The 13,178-nt window shown below is 60.4% G+C and overlaps 1 protein-coding gene across 11 annotated transcripts in view; it reads right to left on the bottom strand.

Annotated features, from left to right (window-relative positions):
• The window catches only part of HIVEP3 (HIVEP zinc finger 3), a 494,489-nt gene that overhangs the window by 123,911 nt on the left and 357,400 nt on the right, over positions 1–13,178 (bottom strand). For 3 of the 11 annotated variants that reach the window (XM_084965426.1, XM_084965424.1, XM_021096938.2), the window contains exon 1: positions 1,328–1,552. The exons of the other annotated variants lie outside the window; for them this stretch is intronic. The gene's annotated coding sequence lies outside the window, so the exon portion shown is untranslated. Of the gene's footprint in view, positions 1–1,327; positions 1,553–13,178 lie in introns of those variants that run through there. 11 annotated transcript variants of the gene reach the window in all.

Raw genomic sequence — 13,178 nt, 5'->3', positions numbered from 1 at the left:
TTTGCCCATATCGCGATTGGCCAGGAGGGTTACAGAGAGCTTGCAGAATCTGCCAGACTCAGCGTAGGGAAATCTTGCTTGTGGCACAGCTTTCAGATGTCCCACAGAACACACCTTGGGGGATCTGCTAGCAGGACACTTAACAAGACCCCCTTTCTTGCAGATGATATAACCGAAATGGCGCTGGGTTTCCTCAGTCGCAGAGCAGAGCCATGACAAAGGGCAGCCCAGGATCATCGAGACCACAGGGCTGGCATGTGCCCAGGACGTTATAATTACAGAATAATTACAGACGTTTTCACCGACACGATCTCCATTCTCCCTGAGGCCGCGCACACCCATTTTCCAGATGATAAAACGCAGCCCCAAAGTGATCAAGGAATCTGTCCCGAGGCACTAAGGGACGGGTCCACGACTCGCCTTTATCATTTTCCCCTGTGACCTTGATCAAAGCGTCCATAACTAGACTCTACATTTTACAGATAAGCAACTGCAGCCACTCGGCAGAGCTCTCTGCCAGATGCCAAGGCTGACACACCTGCACCTGTTCTGCAGCCCGGGATCCCACTGCTGTCAGGATCCCAGGCACCCTGCCCTGGTTGCTGAGAGGGAGGGGAGGGTGCTCAGAGAAAAGCCCAGGGAGGGAGAGCTGCTCTGGAAACACCCAGGCTGGGAGGCCGGGAGGAGCTCTCTGCCAGCCACCACACCCTCCAGACCACGCCAGGTACAGCGCCCCCCGGCCAGCTGGCTGCACCCCTGATGCCAGGTGCCGCTCCGCAAGGGGGGTGGGGGCGGGAAGAGCCAGAGCCATGCTAGTTGAACTCACTCCCGATCCGCCGCCTAAGGAGCCCAAGGCCGGTCGGCCGTGACACTCTGAAACTGCCACCGCCTCCAGGGGGAAGAGTGGCCAGGGCTGCCAGAGCCATTCAGCGGTTCCCACCCGGCCCACGGCGTCCGGCAGCGCGAGGCCAGGGAGGCGAGGTGGGGTGCGGGTCTGCTCTGGGCACGAGGGCCCCGTGGGGCTGTGCCAGGCGCTGGTGCGCGAGCGAAGTGTGAACGCGGGAACGCCGGTGTCACCCCGGGGCGGTGACAGACAGAAGTAGCATCTGGGAAACGCCGGCGGAGAGCGCGTGCACCAGGCACCCCCGGGCGGCGGCGAAGTCCCGGAGGTCCCGGGAGTTGGCCCGACGCTCCCCGGCACGCGCGCCCGTGCCCAGCCCTCTCCCACCAGCCGCGCTGCCCGCCCGGCGGCCGGCGCGCTCGGCGGGGCCGGGCTCGGAGCTGCCAGGCCGCGGCGGGGCGCGGGGCGCGGGCGCTCGCTGCTTACCTGCCGGCGGCCGCGACGCCGCTGCTCCGCGCTGGGCTGCGCGCCCGGCCTCCGCGCCGCTCGGCAGCGCCCGCTCGCTCGGCTCCGCCCGGCTCGGCTCCGCCCGGCGGTGCCCGGGGCGCTCGCTGGCGGCCCACGCGGCGCGGGGTGGGCGCGGGGCGGGCTGGCGGGCGGGCACCGGCGGCGGGCGCGGCTCCGGGCCGCCCCGCGGCCGCTTGGAAGCTCCTTATTTGGGCAGTGATGTCAGGGGAAGTCGCAGGGCCCGGACCACCCACTTCTTTCCATTCACTCCGCAGAGTTTCCTGTCGCCGAGCCCGGGGGACCCCGCGCGCCCGCGCAGGGCGCCTCTCCGGCCAGCTCGGCCCCGGCGTGCTCGGCCTCGCGGCCAGCCGCTGGGGGTCCCCGCGCGACCGCCTCCGGCTCCGGCTCCGGCTCCGGGTCCGGGTCCGGGTCCGGGCGGCCGCCGGGGCGGGGGGCGGGGGGCGTCGGGGGAATCCCAGGCTCCCGGCGGCCGCGGGAGGGTCTGCGCGGCGGCCTCCACGGTGACAGGCCGTGTCACTCTGGGCACCGCCCCGCCCTCCGCGCCCGCCCCGGCTCCCGCGCTGTCATTTCCTCCCGGGCCCTCCGGGAAGGGCAGGCAGGGAAGCCCTGCTCGCCGCCGCCGCCGCCGCTGGGGGCCCCGCCTGGGCCGCACCCGGCCTGGCGGGCGTCCCTCGTCGTCCCCAAAGGGCGCGCTCCCCGCTGTCCTCTCCGGGGCCAGCCCCGCTCCGCTCCGGGAAGCCCGTGCCTCCCCAGGCGGGAATATTTCTGCCTTCTCGCGCTCTGGGCGGGGCGGGCCTGGCCGGGCTCCTGGGGCTGCAGCCTGGGGCCTGGGGTGGGGGCACCCCGGGGCTTCCCAATGGCCCGACTTTACCAGAAGCCACCAGATCCCAGGGCGCGGGCCCTGAGTCACGTGGGTCCAGGCTCCCGCGCGCCCCTCCGCGGGCCCCCACCAGCCTGCTTCCCGAGGGCGCAGACTGGCCAAGGCCTGGAGACCTCGCCAGGACCTGTGGGCTGCAGTTGCGGCCCCGGAGGCTCAGCCCCGTCAGGTGAGCCTCCCGAGGTCAGCGCTGCGGCACCAGGGCCGACCCTGGGTCGGGCGACTCCAGGCCTGGCCTGGGCTGGCCGGCAGCAGCCCCAGGAAGTTATGGAGCCTGGGGCCAAAGTCAGGACAAAGTGAGGCAAGCTAAATGGCCAGGGTGCCAAGGGAAGGAGTCACTCCCTCTTCGGGTGACAGATGTTCAAGGCCCCACAGGGTGACTGACCGCTAAGCTGACCAGGGCTTCCCAAAAGGCCTTGGAGGCCGCGGGCCTCTGGCTCCAAAGGGCTGGCCTCAAGTTCAAGGCCTTGCCCGTCACAGGGGAGCAGCTCCCTCTGTCTGGACACCGTCTAGGCCCTGGGGGACAGGGCGAGGGACTTCTGTGCCTTCCCCACACAGCAGCTTCTGGCAGAGCTTCCAGCCTCCCTCCAAAGCCAGGGTAGAGCAGACAGCCTCCTCCCAGAGGGCCCGCTTCCACGGAGAAACCCCAGCTTCCCAAGGCGAACTGCACTCCTAGGCACCTGGCAGGGAGACCTCGGCCCCAGGGCTTGCAGGGAGGTGGGATGGCAGCTGGATACTCCCTGGGCCCGCACACTCACACACACAATTGCACACCCGCTGGCCAGCTGCCAAGGCTCCAGCTGTTTTGTTGACCGCCACCGCCCGTCTCCCCACCTTCCACCAGCTCCCGCAGCTCCGGCCCAGCTCTAATTGGGTCGTCCCCTTTCTGACAAAGCCCCACAGGGAAGGCCCACACTCCCTGATCTGGCACGCAAGGCCCCATCGACCAGCTGCATCCAGCGCCGCGCAGCCCTCCGAGCCTTTTGCCAGCTCTCTCCCCAGCCTTCCACCAGCTTTCAATTTTGGAGGTCTTTGCACAGACTTTCCTCTGTCTGAAAGGCCCTCTCTATGCCTCCTGCTGTCCTTCACACCCCGAGTCAAGCCTGCCCTTGACATAAGCCTTCCCCTGATTAGGACAGCCGAGACAGGGCGCCCTGCGGGACAGGGCCCTGCCACTCACTCCACTCCTGCTCCGCCCTCTCTGCCCTGCGCACTGTTCCGGGCTGGGAGCAGTTCCAGGTGGGGGCAAGTGGGTGTCTTGTTCTAATTCATATGCCCGGAGGGGTGACATTTTGTCATTTGCATAAAGGCTCAGAGGACGGCCTTGCTCCTGCCCCAGGGCGAGTGCCCTCCTCCGGCTTTGAGGGGTGGCCCTGCCCAACTGGAACGGCCCAGTGGATTTAGTCGCCCTCCTGTGCATCGCCCCCGAGGTGCGGTCAGCCGAGAGAGCCCGTCGCGGAAGCTGCCGCTCGCTTTCCACCCTGATTCTTCTCTCCTGCCAACACGGAGAGGCTCACAAATGTTTGTCTGATGAATGAATGATCCTGGGGGTAAAATCGAAAGACAAACTAACCACAGGGGGGGCAGGATGATCCAACTCAGAGCTGTAGCTGGGGTGCCAGGGGCCCTGCCTAGGGGCTGGGGAGGAAGGTGGGTTTCCAGCCGGACTGGACGGGATGCTTGGGAAGCTGGGCCAGTGTGCCAGCCCTGCCACAGCTGCCCCGCCGAGGCCCTTTCCTCGGCTGGCTCCCTTGTTCCAACTTCCTGTGGCTTGGGATTTGTCTTCCCCCTCCTTTCTCTCAGCAAATTCCTCTGCGGCTCCATCGAGGCAGCCTGGGCCACTCCCATCCCTCAAACACACAGGCCTGCCTGGGGACGGCCGAGGGGAAGGGAAGGGATAGGAAAGCGTGTTTTATTGAGCCCCTTCATTGCGCCAGACACAGTGCCAGGCACAGCGCCTTCCCCGGAGCTCTCCAAAGATCTTGCTCCTTCCTCCGCAAGCCACACACGTCATCCCGCTGTGGCCGTCCTCCAGGCCAGGCACGTCGGCTTCTCCTATGACGAAGCCCCCTGTCCCCGCCTTGAGCCTCAGCCCTCATCCCAGTCCTGGTGCCAATCCTCTCCCGAGGCCAGAAGGTCTTGAGAACTCCAGCCTCAGAGCTCAGGGACACGGCGCCACTCCGTGAGCCACCCCCCACCCCACCCCAGGCCCTGGGCATCTTTCCCACTCTGCAGCTGGACAGACCCTAGGTGAGAAGACAGGTGGTGCCAGGTGCCAGATCTTTCCTATCAGCCCTTCCCCTGCGGCGAACGGGGCCAGGTCTTGAGAAATTCCCAGAGCTCGGCCCTGGGGGCTTTCCCACATTCCTTCATTCCTCAAACATGAATCAGGCTCCTTCCCTGTTCTGGGAACGTGCAACACACAAACCTATGTTCTAGACGCGCTCTCCAAGGATGGAGCCTGGCAGGTAGGACGATTATCCCAGTGCAACTTGCTAAACGCTGCAGGGCTCTCTGCCAAGCTTGGGGCAGGGCGGGGGGCACACGAGGTGAGAGAGAAGATTCCTTCTACTTCTGGGGCTACAATTCAGGAAGATTGTGGTCCAGGTGTCCCAGGCTAGCTTGCTGAACGCTTGTTTCCATGGAAACACCACACACGTACGCGCACACATGCACGGGGCTTGGTTCGGCTGTGAAGCCAGCATCACACTGTAGAGGCTTTACAGACTAAATGCCATTGGCGCAGGGGATATGGTTGGCATCTGATGTGTCATCTAGGAGGCTGTCTTTCCGTGAAATGTTGTTTCCAACCCCAACAGCCAAACTACAGATAGAGTTTTAGAGAGAACACACCGTGGCTCCTAAGGAGTAGGGGCTGCGGGAGTCTCCTTGGGGGAGCTTTCAAGGTGGGGCTGAGCAACCCACCCCGTAGGCTCTCCAGGTGATTTATGTTTGGGCCCTGTACTTACCAGCCATCCCTCTCCACCCTCCTGTTCCTCCATGGCTATGATTTTCTGGACCCAGATATTTGTGTTGTTTTATTATTTGTGTGTGTGTGTGTGTGTGTGTGTGTGGCGGTGCTCTCTCTCTCTCTCTCTCTTTTTTTTTTTTTTTTTTTTTTTTTGCTTTTTAGGGCTGCACCTGCAGCATATAGAAGTTCTCAGGCTAGGGGTCGGATCCGAGCTGCAGTTGCCGGCCACAGCCACAGCCACAGCCAGGTGGGATCGGAGCTGCATCTGCAACCTACACCTCAGCTCACGGCCATGCTGGATCCTTAACCCACTGAGCTTGAGGCCAGGGATCAAACCTGCATCCTCATGGATACTAGTCCGGTTTGTAACCTGCTGAGCCACAATGGGAACTCCCAGGTGGGGGTGCTGTCTCAGACAGGCAGCCGTCTCTCTCCTGGGACAGAGACCCGGGGACTCTCGCAGTTTGTGGAGCTCACCTCCTGAGGTCCCAGTGGACTCAGCCCCAAGCGCCCTCCCCTGCCTGAGGGCTGTGTTTCTGACTCCTGGACTCAAGTCAGGCACTTGGCTTGTCCTTAATCTGATGCTGGGGTAACGGCACGGGCCTCAGAGCCCCGCTTTCGCTGGGTGACCCTGGGCGTGTGTACACGGAGCTGTGGGTCTTGGCTTCCTCATCTCAAAGGGCTGCTCTGAAGATCTGACAAGGAGTTGCAATAGAGCCCGTGGCGGAGAACCTGGCACCTCGTGGGCGCTCAATAAACAGTCGCAACTGGTACTTTGGGCCCCTGGTGTGACCCAGAACCCTGTTCCTCCCCTATGGTCTGTCTTCATTAAGGGCATCCAGCAGCCCAGGCCTGCGCCCGAAGCCCTTCTCCATCTCTGCTGCCCCAGGCCAGGCCGCCAGTCCTTTCCTCCCCACCACAGCCTCCTCCCTGGCCCCTGGCCCATCGCCCCCTTCAAGCTAGTCCCGAATTAGCGGAAGGCTCGAAGACAAGTTCAGGTGGATCCCTGCCCAGCTAAATTACCTTCTCGTGCCTCTTGTAACAGCCTCGGCTCACGCGCCCAACCGCCCCGCCCCTGCCCCCTCCCTGTGTGCCCACCACACAGAATGGCTCACTGTTTCCGAGCCTGCCCAGTGCATCTGGCACCTTCCAGCCCCCGTACGGTTCCCCCCATTCACGGCTTGGCTGGCTCCCATGCAGCCTTCCAGGCCAGCCCAGAGGCCCCTTGTGAAAGCCTCCCTGGTTCCCCAGGTGGCCCTGGCTGCTTCCTTCTCTGTGCCCCTCCAGCACGTGGCACAGACTGTGCTGCCTGTGCCCCACTCCGGGCAGTCACTTCAGCCATGTAGCTGCAGCCCCTTTAGCTTCTGCAGCTCGGTGCACAGCCCCGTCCTACTCACTGCCGGGCCCGTCACAGGGACTCCGCTCATGCTATAAGGACAGACTTCTGCCCCTCTGGCCATCCTGCCCCGTAAACAGCTCCAAGAGGCCACGCGACCTCCAGCCCACTGACTGGTTTTTCCCAAAGGACAGACGCTTCCTCTTTTCCTACGCTTCACCCTGAGCCTTCGGCCCCGCCTGAACCCTGTGTCTGCCTCATGCTGGCTTTTTGCCAGCACTTCTGGGGACTCCCACAGGGCCCAGTGAGCCCCAGGTGGGGAGGGTGGAGCCTCTGGTTCCAGGAAATCAGAAGATTAGTCAAGCCACACACTCCCCTGGCAGCTGTGAGAACAGGTTTCCCCCAAGCCAGGGGCCAACTTGCAAGATCATGAATAATTACTGCTCTTTCCTCTGAGCATGGCTTCGCGCCTGCCAAGGGGCGAGGCGGCAGGAGAGCACCAGCTTCTAAGGCTTTTGCACCAAGGCAGTCTGCGTGCGGATCCAGGCTCTGACACTTACTAGCTGCTTAATACCCCCGAGGCTTAGTTTTCACATCTGTGAAATGGGGAGAATACCGCATCTCAGGAAAGGATTATGCCGATCAAATGAGAGCTGATGAAACGAAAGGAGCCAGTGCCTTGTGAGCATCAAGAACAGAAGCTGGCACGTAGCAGATAAAGGGGGCCCCTTCCCCCAGCTCCACTCAAGCTCTTTAGAGGGCACCCTGATGCCTAAAGCTCAGTCCTTGACGGTGGCTCAGACAGGAGGGAGGGGAGGAAATGAGAAGTTAATCACACCCCCTAGGCATGAAGACAAATAAACAGTACCACGTATGACGAGAAAAAGTTTCAGAGAGTTCCTGCTGTGGCTCATGGGTTAAGAACCCGACATGGTGATGGTGAGGATGCAGGCTGGATCCCTGGCCTCACTCAGTGCGTTAAGGATCCAGTGTTGCCGTGAGCTGCAGCACAGCTCGAAGATGTGGCTCGAATTCGGTGTTGCTGTGGCTGCGGTGTAGGCCAGCAACGGCAGCTCCCATTCTGCCCCAGTCTGGGAACTTCCATATACTGCAGGTGTGGCCCTAAAAAGAAGAAAAAAAGAAAGAAAAAAGAAAGAAAAAGTTTCAGGAGCCTCAAGGCGAAAAGGGAAGTTCTGGGATGGCCTTACAGTCTTCTCTCCTTGTGGGACTTTTATTCACCAGTGACTGCTGCCAGCCATGCGGCCAGCCCAGGGTGAGGGGCTGGGGGTGGGCGGGGGTGGGCAGGAAGGAGTCCCAGGGCGAGACCAGTAAGGCCCGCCAGGGCCTGTGTCTCTGACAGCCTGGTTCCAGAGAGGACCTACATCCTTGGAAAATAACCATGAGAAGAGAGAATCAAAGCAGCGATACAGGAGCCACAGGAAAGAGACGCGAGCGTGGGAAAGGGCGGGGCCTGGTTTGAAAGTTAATTTTTGGAACCTCCATCTACCAACAGCAAAGACACATCTAGAAACGGTCTCGCTTCACCCCCGCTCAAGTCCCCTTCCTCTGCGGCCTCTCTGATCTCTCTGGGTGGGTGGTGAGACCCCTAATGCTGCAGCCTTCAGCCTTGGAGTCCCCCTGCCAGGAGGGGCTGGCCTGGGCAAGGTCGCTTACTAATTCCCCAAACACAGTAGGAGCTTTCTTTCTCTCTTTCTTTCTTTCTCTTTCTTTCTTTCTTTCTTTCTTTCTTTCTTTCTTTTCTTTCTTTCTTTCTTTTTCTTTCTTTCTTTTCTTTCTTTCTTTCTTTTTCTTTCTTTCTTTCTTTCTTTCTTTCTTTCTCTCTCTCTCTCTCTCTCTCTTTCTTCTTTCCTTCCTTCCTTCCTTCCTTCCTTCCTTCCTTCCTTCCTTCTTTTCTTTCTTCCTTTCTTTCATGCTTTTTTAGGGCCTCACCCATGGCATATGGAGGTTCCCATGCTAGGGGTCAAATTGAAGCTATAGCCACTGGTCTGCACCAGAGCCACAGCCATGGAGGATCCGAGCCGCATCTGTGATCTACACCACAGCTCACAGCAACACCAGATCCTTAACCCACTGAGCAAGGCCAGGGATCGAACCTGCAACCTCATGGTTCCTAGTTGGACTGGTTTCCGCCGCGCCGCGACGGGAAGTCCAGGAACGACCCCACTGCACATGTTTGCTCGTGCCCTTCCCTCTGCCTCATCCTCCTCCTTCCTTCTCCTCCTCTCCCAGCGGACCCGCTCTTCCCTTCAGCTGCCCGTTAACTCTTCCTGACTCCGTAGTGGACGCATCCTATGGCCTCCTTCAAATGTTCCGTCTCTCTTATTTTTTTCAGCCCCCACCTCAGTAGACTTAAAAGCCCCGCCCACCCTGTTGGAGCTTGCTCTGCATGTATCATCGGAGCATTTACCACATTAGAGTATTTGTGTCTGAAGCCCCCACCAGGCTGGGAGAGCTCCGAGGGTCTATGCCTGGCACACAGTAGGTGTTCACCATACACGGCCCCCGACTGGCCTCCTCCCATACCTCCCATGGGGAACGAGGCAGTGTTGGCCCCTCTGCCTGGAGGCGCCGGGAGAAGCCCACGGATCTCTCAGGAGCTCCAGGCACTTAACCCAGGCAGCCATGCTCCTTCCAGCCTGGAAACCAGCCCTCCAAGGGCCGTCTCCCCCAGGCCTTCCTGCGGATTCTCTGCAACCCGTCCTTCAACCCTACCCTGAATCTGATGGGATGAGAATCCCAGCAAGCATCTGGGGGCATCTAGTGGGTACCACTTAGAAGGAGCTGGGTCAGGGGAGCTTGGGAGCAGAGGCGATGCCCCCAAGGGTGGCAGGGTAGGAGAGCCAGGGTTCTGGGGAGGGAAAGGTGAGCACGCAGATTTGGTGGCTGCGTGTGGGCTTGGAGATGAAGAACCGACGGCAATCTGGGAGTGGGGACGGGGGCGTGGTGGGTAATCTTCTGTGTCAGATGGACTGGGCCCCAGGGTGCCCAGGACTTGGGCAGACGCTATTCTGGGTGTGGCTGTGTGGGGTGTTCTTGGATGAGGTTAACATTCAAATCGAGAGACCGAGTGAGGCAGACTGCCCTCCCCAGTGTGAGGGGCCGCCTCCAACCCCCTGAAGACCTGAATAGAACAAGAAGGCTGAGAGGGAACCCCTGGGCCGGATGGAGCTGGGACATTGGCTTCTTCCAGCCTTTGGGCAGGAACTGAGACAGCAGGCTTGCTGGCTTGCAGACGGAAACCTAGACCAGTGGCTCTCCCGGTCTCCAGCTCGCCAGCAGCAGGTCTTGGGACGCCTCAGGGTTTGGAATTCCATAGCCACACAAGCCAAGCCTTGCAACAAGGCTCGGTCTCTCTCTCGTGCACGCGCGAGATGCACACACATCCTCGTTCCTTTCTGAGCGCGGTGTTTTTCACGTTTTACAGTTTTATTGAAATGTAGGTGACTTACGTGGTTGTGACGGTTTCTGCTGGACGATATATACCCTGTTTCTGATACATATGTAGGGCTGTGTGTGTGTGTGTGTCCGTGTGTGTGTGTGGCCTAGGTTCTGATTCTCTAGAGGACCCTGACTAATACAGGAGGCTCAGGGAGAAATTCCCCAAGCTTGGGAGGGCCCCACATTCCCTTTTTTGGAGTCCCTTTTGTCCAATAATTCTCCCCAAAGGGGAGCTGGCCCCACTGGCCTGGGAGAACCCCTATGTACCTGGACACAGGTGGTCACTCTTCTGGGGACCCCCGGCACTTAGCCCCGAGCCCTATAGGTGCTCCATGTGTGAGCTCAACAAACAGCCACCCCACACTTATGTGGGCAGCCCGGACGGCTTTGGGTGCAATCGCACCCATACTCTCATGCCACCTTCGTGGCAGGAGAGGGACCGGCAGCCCCAGTTACCAGATGAGCGAATGGGGCCTGAAGAGGACCCAGAGGCAGTCCCGACAGCAGAGGGGCCAAGGACGGAGGGCCTCAGTCCAGGAGCCGCTGCCTCACCTGACAGGTGCATTCCCCAACAGAGGGTCAGCGAACACCTCCCACAGGCCAGGCCCTGCTGTGGGGACTGAGACCAAGTATCTCAGTGAACAAAACGGACAAGAAGCCCTGTCCCCACGGAGCCACCTTCTAGAGGGAAGCCCCTGACAAGAAAGAAACCAAATAGAAGTTCCCACTGCGGCGCAGCGAAAACAACTCCGACTAGGAACCATGAGGTTGCAGTTCAATCCCTGGCCTTGCTCCGTGGGTGAAGGATCCAGCGTTGCTGTGGCTGTGGTGTAGGCCGGCAGCTGTAGCTCCAATTGGATCCCTAGGCTGGGCGCTTCCATATGCCGAGGGTGTGGCCCTACAAACAAAACAAAACAAAAAGATGAGACCAAATAAATGAGGGACTAACACGTGTACTTACATGTTCCGTATCCCGCGGAAAGTACGCGGCAGGACAGAGTAAGGGAATTGAGAACGCAGCGGTGGGAGGAAGCTCACAGATTTAAATAGCGGGGTGAGAGGAAGCCTCTCTGAGAAGGTGGTGGCGCTTGAGCAAGGCCCTGAAGCAGGTGAAGACTGAGTCGTGTAGCTATGGCGGGAAGACCTTTATAGGCAGAGAACAGCCGGTGCAAAGGCCCTGAGGTGAGCGTGCTGGGCATGTCACTTGGCGCCTTGTAGGCCATTGTGAGAACTGTAGCTTTACGAGAAATCAGTGAAGTCTATGGGGTCGGCGTGGTCCCCACAGTGGGCCTCCAGTGGTCACCGCTCTTCCCAGAGAGCAGGGCCCAGCGTGGGCAGGCAATGAAAGGGTCTGAGGGTGCCTGAATGCAGGAGGAAACAGCAGACACAGAAAAGGCAGGAAGAGATTTTTCTTAGTAATCATCTTCCTCGGCTTCAGCCGGGCACCCTGGCTTTCACCCGCAACATTCCTAGGGGCCTTTTTTGAGGGGTGGAGGGTCGTGGCAGCGGCTGGATGTGGGATCTACGTTCCCAGACCAGGGATGCAACCGCGGCCACAGTGGCGAAAACACCAAGTCCTAACCACTAGACCACCAGGGAACTCCCGGGCCTGTTGTCTGGCTGCCGGAATTCAGTGTTGGGATCCACACCGCCTGGACCCTCGCTGGTGGGGACTGAATGTTGGATGGGTTATTTAAACTCCTAGGGGATGCACCCAATGCCAAAGTCAGACAGACCCAGATCCTAAGGGCCTTTTGGAGTGGGGAGGGGGACTCTCAGGAGACAGGCCCCTCTCAGGGGGTTTGTTAAGAGTCAGTCAGATGCGGGGCAGGGAAGCCCTCCAGGTAGACCCCTGGCTGGCTGTCACGTTGCCACTCAGGCTCAGTAGGGAGGCAGGGGCTCCACTTGGCCTCCACTCCACAACGACAGATGTAAGAAGCAGACCCGTTCCCGCAGCCTAGATGGAGTCGCAGTCAGCAGCCTAATTTTAGATGAAGCATCTGCTCTTCCACCCCAGAGACGCAGCTCTGTCTGGGATTCGCTCCGTCTGGAATTGCCAGAGAAACAAACTCCGTTCTACAGGTATAGACATTGGTGGCATCCAGGTCAGAGCAGGCCAATGGGCCCTCGCCGTGGGGAAGCCCCAGGCGCTGGGCCACCCCGGGCCCTCTGTGTCCTCCTTGCCGTGAGATGGATTCCTGTGGGTACCATCTTTGACTTCCATTCTGCCTTTCCAGGTGGTAGGTCCAGTGGGGCTCTGCCACCGGAACAGGAAGACCTCCTGAGGACTCAGCCAGAGACCACGACGGGGAAAGCACAAAGCAAGGGCGGTTGTTCGCAAATCTTTGCAGAAAGGCTTCTTGGAAGAGGTGGCTTTTGAGCTGCGCTTGGCAGAGTGTGCCAGTGTTTAGTAGTAGAAACGGCCACCAAGGAGGAACGAAGGCTTGAAAGAGCACTGAGTGTTGGGGAATGTGGCCTGGGGAGCGGGACAGGAAGCGAAAGGAGGGATGCTGGGTGTGCTGGGGACATGGGGCCTAAGTCCAGGCGGAGGCCCTGGGCTGGCGCCTGCAGGTGGGAGAGCCTGTGAGGGGCCTTGGGAGTCTCTGCTCTGAAGGGTGAGGGTGGCAGCTTCCAGGCGTGACCCAAGGCCCTCAACTCCGGGAGGGCTGCCTGCCCGACCCCTCCCGCCATGGCCTGTCTGGCCCTGCAGGGCCCTCCCTCACCACCTCCCCAGACTCGGGGAGCGCTGGGGACACGGCCTCCCTAGACTCTCCCACCCGAGTGCTGGGCTGAGCATCTCCAGGCCTCAGGCCATTTGCCTCCCACCCCCACCCCCCGGTCACTGGGACCACTGCTCTGCCCTTCGTCCCAATGGGCAGGGTCTCCTTTCGCTTCTCTGTTTTGTTTTGTTTTTTTTTCCTTCTGTTTTTCATTTTTGTCTTTTCAGGGCTGCACCCACATATGGAGATTCCCAGGCTAGGGGTCTGATCGGAGCTGTAGCTACTGGCCTGCACCACAGCCACAGCCACACCAGATCCGAGCTGTGACACCACAGCTCACGGCAACGCAAGATCCTTAACCCACGGAGCGAGGCCAGGGATCGAACCTGCATCCTCATGGTTCCTAGTTGGATGTGTTGCTACTGCGCCACGAAGGGAACGCCGCC

Source organism: Sus scrofa, chromosome 6 (genome assembly GCF_054392235.1).
Source record: "Sus scrofa isolate SSC_HxYL_T2T_F1_AM1 chromosome 6, Sscrofa_HxYL_maternal_Yorkshire_Landrace_v2.0, whole genome shotgun sequence".
Lineage (NCBI taxonomy): Eukaryota > Metazoa > Chordata > Mammalia > Artiodactyla > Suidae > Sus > Sus scrofa.
Note: the sequence above shows the minus strand (reverse complement) of the source record. Positions and strands in the feature narration are given on the sequence as shown.